Source organism: Lissotriton helveticus, chromosome 4_2, assembly GCF_964261635.1.
Source record: "Lissotriton helveticus chromosome 4_2, aLisHel1.1, whole genome shotgun sequence".
Classification (NCBI taxonomy): domain Eukaryota; kingdom Metazoa; phylum Chordata; class Amphibia; order Caudata; family Salamandridae; genus Lissotriton; species Lissotriton helveticus.
Window position 1 is genome coordinate 87,379,776 of NC_136064.1, and position 6,000 is coordinate 87,385,775.

The 6,000-nt window shown below is 45.5% G+C and overlaps 1 long non-coding RNA gene across 1 annotated transcript in view; it reads left to right on the forward strand.

Moving 5' to 3' along the window:
• Window positions 1–5,596, forward strand: part of LOC144752207 (uncharacterized) — a 240,893-nt gene extending 235,297 nt beyond the window's left edge. Inside the window, exon 3 of the long non-coding RNA XR_013594050.1 lies at window positions 3,244–5,596. This is a non-coding gene — a long non-coding RNA (uncharacterized LOC144752207). The remainder of the gene's footprint in view (window positions 1–3,243) is intronic.
• Window positions 5,597–6,000: the final 404 nt, after the last annotated feature.

The following is a 6,000-nucleotide window of genomic DNA, read 5'->3' on the forward strand; positions in this document are numbered from 1 at the left end:
GCTCTGATTCCCATCTTTCAGCCGTTATCCCGGGTCTCGGTCAGGTTGACGCTGCGGCTTCTAGGGCTGATGGCCTCCTGCATCCTACTGGTGCATCACGCCAGGTGGCGGATGCGGGCTCTGCAGTGGGACCTGAAGTTTCAGTGGGCCCAGCATCAGGGCAACCTATCCGACCACGTCCTGATCTCGGAGGGCACTGCGAGACAGCTGCAGTGGTGGCTTACGGACCGCGATTGGGTCAGCGGCAGATCCCTCTCCCTACCCCAACCGGAGCACGTAGTTGTGACGGACGCGTCCCTCCAGGGCTGGGGAGGCCACATGGGAGAGGCGGAGATCAGAGGCCTCTGGTCTCCGGCAGAGGCCCGGCTCCACATCAACCTGTTGGAGCTCAGGGCGATTCGTCTGGCACTGAAGGCATTCCTCCCCTCTGTCCGGGGGAGTGTAGTGCAGGTGTTCACGGACAACACCACCGCCATGTGGTACTGCAACAAACAGGGCGGTGTGGGGTCGTGGATCCTTTGTCAAGAGGCTCTTCGCCTTTGGCAATGGCTGGAACGCCAGGGGGTGACCCTGGTGGCTCAACACCTGGCAGGTTCTCTGAACGTCAGGGCGGACGAGCTCAGCCGTCGGTGCATGATGGATCACGAATGGCGTCTGAACTCGGACGTGGCGCAAGGCCTCTTTCAGCGATGGGGAGAGCCTTGGTTAGATCTATTCGCCACCGAAGAGAACGCGCAATGTCATCAGTTCTGCGCGCTGTATTTCCAAGGCGGCACTCGCTCGGAGACGCTTTTCGTCGCGAGTGGAGTTGCGATCTGTTGTATGCCTTTCTGCCTATACCACTTCTGCCCAGAGTGCTGAAGAAGATCAAGCGCGACCGGGCCCAAGTCATCCTTGTGGCTCCGGACTGGGCTCGAAGGTACTGGTATCCAGAGCTACTCAGTCTGTCAGTCGATCCCCGGTTCGTCTGCCTCTTCAGGAGGACCTTCTGTCGCAGCAGCAGGGGACGGTCCTCCACCCGAACCTGTCCAGTCTCCACCTCCATGCTTGGAGATTGAGCGGCGACAGTTGAGGCCATTTGACTTGCCTCCTGAAGTCTGTAACATCATTCTGGCAGCCAGGCGTCCCTCCACAAAGTCGGTATACGCCTGCAGGTGGAACAGATTTGTGGCATGGTGCACAGCAAAGGCTGTGGATCTTCTTTCTGCCCCTCTTTCTGAGGTTCTTCTCTTCCTTCTTTCTCTTGCCCAGCAGGGCTCTGCTCTGGGCACTCTCAAGGGCTACCTTTCTGCCTTTTCAGCCTTTCTCAGGCTACCTGATCAGCCTTCTTTGTTCAAGTCCCCTATTGTAAATAGATTTCTTAAGGGCATCACTCACACGTTTCCTCCTGTTCCGTTTGTGATGCCTCAGTGGGACTTGAACCTGGTTTTAACATTCCTGATGTGCGCTCCCTTTGAGCCACTTCACAACTGTCCTCTTCGCCTTCTGACTTTGAAGACTGCTTTCCTGGTTGCCATCACCTCTGCCAGGAGAGTGAGTGAGCTCCAGGCTCTATCTTCTAAACCTCCTTTCCTCTCTGTCCATCCGGACAAGGTTGTTCTGAGGACTCGTCCTTCTTTCCTGCCCAAGGTTGTCACGGCCTTTCACATCGGGCAGTCTATCACTTTGCCAACCTTCTTTCCGCCACCGCATCCCTCTAAAGAGGAAGAGCGGCTCCATCGTCTGGACCCAAAACATGCGCTCTCATTCTATTTGGATCGCACACTCCAGTTCCGGGTGGATGACCAACTCTTTGTTGGTTACGTGGGCGCTAAGAAGGGGAAAGCGGTACACAAGAGGACCATCTCCCGGTGGATCATCTTGTGTATCCAGGCATGCTACTCCTTGGCAAGGAAGGAGCCCCCTGCTGGATTGCGGGCTCATTCCACCCGAGCCACGGCTATTACCACTGCCCTGGGCAGGGGTGTGCCCTTACAAGACATCTGTCAGGCAGCTACGTGGGCATCGCTGCACACGTTTGCAAGACACTACTGCCTGGACAGCCAAGTCCGGAGGGATGGCTTTTTTGGCCATTCCGTCCTCCAGGACTTTCTGGTGTGAATATTGGTTCGCAGACCCACCACCGGGGTTGGTATTGCTGGGGTATCTATTCTAAGGTAAGGAATCTAATACTAACGTGTCTCTTTCAGATGCACAAGTTACTACTTGTGTAACGATATATCTGTAAGAGACATTAGTTAGTATTAGATTCCTTACCGACCCACCCATCCTCCATGTTCTGCGAACCAATACCTAGGGTTAGGGTTGTCCCCTTCAGGGCCCTAGTTTCACTGGCACCAGTGTTGGTTTTTGGCATAGCTCTGCGTTTCTGGCGCGGAAAAGCTGTGTCTAAGAACTGACGTCAGCACGCGGAGGCGGCGTCTAAGTACTCCGACGACATCATCACGGCGCCCACGACGACGGACGCGGAGCCGCAGACGACGCCTACCGACGCGCAAGGGTACTGCTACGCAAAATTTTCCGGATCCAGTCTGACGCCTGGGGATATTCTAAGGTAAGGAATCTAATACTAACTAATGTCTCTTACAGATATATCGTTACACAAGTAGTAACTTGTGCAGCAGGCTATTTTAGAATAAACCCTGTTGTAATTTAACTAATATCCCTTTCTCCTTTGTCAGGTGTACAGATGTTTCCAAGCGTGCACTTGCTGCTTCTGCAATGGAAGGAAGAACAATGTAAATCCTGGAGATGCAATAATCTACTCTCACTTATGTGATGAATTTATTGATCTAATCTCTCTAACTCAAACCTATATATATTCTCTAATGACTTCTTGCTTTAACTGTTTTACAAGATGCTCATTTATAAATAACAGAAATTCTTGTTCTGGAAAACATAAGGAAACTCTGAACATAACAAGTATGAATCAAATCAATAAACTTTTAGTGGCATCTCCAACTGAATTCTCAAACCATTTTTAGAATATTTTTCAAGCCCGCAGTTAATTAAAAGTTAGTTTCTTTGCGTATTCATGTAAACAACATTTATAATAAATTTTGTTTGTTTTTTGTCTATTAGATCATTGTACAGTAAGTAAACATCAAGCGACTTTCATGCAACAGGTCCACCAACAATTCATCAGATACGTTTCTCAATTACTATAGTACAAGCATCAGAAGCACGACACCCAACGGAAGAGTTTTCAACTTTCAATAATGCATTCTTTCTTTGTTCTGTCAGGTGCAGCAACTGTCTTCCGGTGAATGCGCTCTAGGATGAACCCGATGCCAAAACTGCAAGGATCATTAACACTGAAGTGCCAGAGAAGCAGGATACAGGAGCAGCAGATGCTGAAGTGTCTAGATGCTGGAGCAGGACGCCAACAACACGTGACGCCAGCAGGTTTCCAGAACGACGAGCATTCTTAAAGACTGCACTCTCCATCCTTTAAAGGACTGCTTCTCTGGGACACTGCAACTGCGGCGTGCCTGACCTTTGTAGTTGTTCTGAGCTGTCATGGCAGTTTTGGTGGTGAGCCACTTAAGGTATTAGACAGCTCAGCAAGCACAAGCAGTGTGCACCTTCTTGGGTCTCTGCATCTGGTACTGGTGTGCCGATTTCCTTTCTTTGATAGCGGCACGCGTGGCACGCACAAGCAGTGTGCTTGGACCATCATAAACTCTTTGGGAGAGCACAATCATTCTTCGGGTTAATTATCCATTATCTCGTCTCCATTTGAAGCTTCCTCCCCAACCTAGGTAAACGCCAGTGACCACACCACACACAGAGCATAGTATTACACGGATTTATTCTGTTGCATGTACCTACAAACTCAACATTCTTAAACAAGCTTTCATGGCAAGGTGCTCGGACAACTACATCACAGCTTTATGGAGTCCTTTAGGAGCCAAAAGTGTTCCGTCATAAAATAGCACAAGACACTACGAGTCGGACATGTGTGTTTAAGTATTACATATCCTGAGAGTAAAAAATAAATCTGAAACAAAGTATAAGAGTGACAACCAGTATGACGTAGTCGCAATCAATTCATCTGAATCGAAATTCATTCTAAACGTAAAATGTAAATTGCACAAGAGAAAATATACAGTTTGGTGGCTGGTGAAAAGTTTTGGAGAAAGCCCAAAGTGAAAAAATTATAACCAAAAAAGAAAAATAGTGGCAAATGAGTGAAAATAAACAGTACATTGTTATTAGTACAGACAGCCTTATTCACTTGATGGGTCTCGTAACACTGGGCAATTCCCACATTGTGTATTTTAAAACGGGAGTTCTGTTTGTGATGGTGTTGACGGCGGTTCGAGGGTCTTATCAGAACAGTGGATGACCTGGTCAATGGTGTGTCAAGGCGAAGCCTGTGTGCAGGTTGTCACTCTAGAACTGCTGGATAAAAGCGCAGATGAGAAGGCCCAGGGATGTGCCTGAAGTAATTCCTGATAATGCTAAGGCAGATGCCTTGTGAAAGATAGTCACTGAGGTGCGAGGGTAAAATTAACAGATACTCACAGGGATGAGCTCGTGAGTAAATAGCTACCCAATGCAGCTGGAGGCCTGAATGGGGAGCAGGAAGAAGGATTATATGTGTTGCCTGAAAAGTTTCCACCAACACTGGCAAAAATGGAACATTATGTAGAAAATATGCATAGGTTGTTGTAGTGGGAACACACCTCTAAAACTTCTTTTTGCCTATATGACTGCAAGCACTTTCTCCATATTCAAACTTTTGGTACTCACTGATTGCAAATCATCTTATGTGGCAGAGATGCGTTGTTCCGATACAGTAATGTGCGCTGTCTGCTTGTCCAGCTTTGTTGACATGTAGTTGATGCACAGATTCAACGTGCCAGTTTTCCCATCAATGGACTGCAACCCTGAAGGAGAGGCCGTTTTTGGCCTAAAATCCCCTCCCCAACAGTGTGAGAGAGCTCTCACTTGTAGTTACCTGCTGCTTTGGAGAGGACTTGTGACGTCAGTGCGCTTGGATTTAAAGCCATTCCACTTCACCATCACCCAACTTTTTTCAAAAATGAAACCTCTGGTGTTCGCACTGGAGGTTTACTTTAAATGACCAGCGTCCACACTTAAAAGTAAAATCCACATAAATAAAATTAAAGCCCAAAAAAGCAATTCCCAAAAAGTATCCAATAGAACCCAAATAAAAAGATTAAAACATCCAATGCATCTTTATAGCTCCAGGAAATCCATCCAAAACCTCAAAAATATTTGAAGAAATGCTCCAGGAAAACCCAAAAATTATAGGCGAAAAAAACTAGCAATAGTAAATTATTTTTACCTGAAACAGAGAGCAGGAATAGTAAACCACAACCACAAAGTCCATGAGCAGCCCAAAATGAAGAAGGAAGACTACAAAACCAAAAACAAAAGATAAAAAATAAATCAGAAAAATGGACATAAAAAAAATCCTATAGGAAATAGTGGAACAAATAAATGTGTGTTTATTATTCATTTTTATAAATTGATATAAAACATGGACACTTTTGACAAGGTATTATCTTTAAAAAAATTACAAAATGTAATATAAATACATATATTAAAATACTGAAAGTGAATTATATATCAATCAAATTAGTCTTTATTCGATATTTTCAAGCATAAAAGACACATATACAATACATACAATGTCATAAAATAGCATAAAATATTTTAAAAGAACAGTAGTCATAGCAGTTGGGGTTTTCATGAGGATTTCATTAAAGAATTTTGCGCTATGACATACAATTCTAAGTGATAAAATTCGCTAGTAATAAAAAAGAAAAAGTGGTGGATAAAAATAATATCCATAGCTCAAAAAGGAGTTATTGTAAAAAACACCACATATAAAAACAGTTTACTCATGGATATACAATAGGCAGAGAACACATCGCACCAATATATAAACAGGTAAGTTAACCACTTGGATGCTAAGGTACCTGATATTCTCCCATTTAATTTCCATTGAAATCAATGGAAACTCCATGA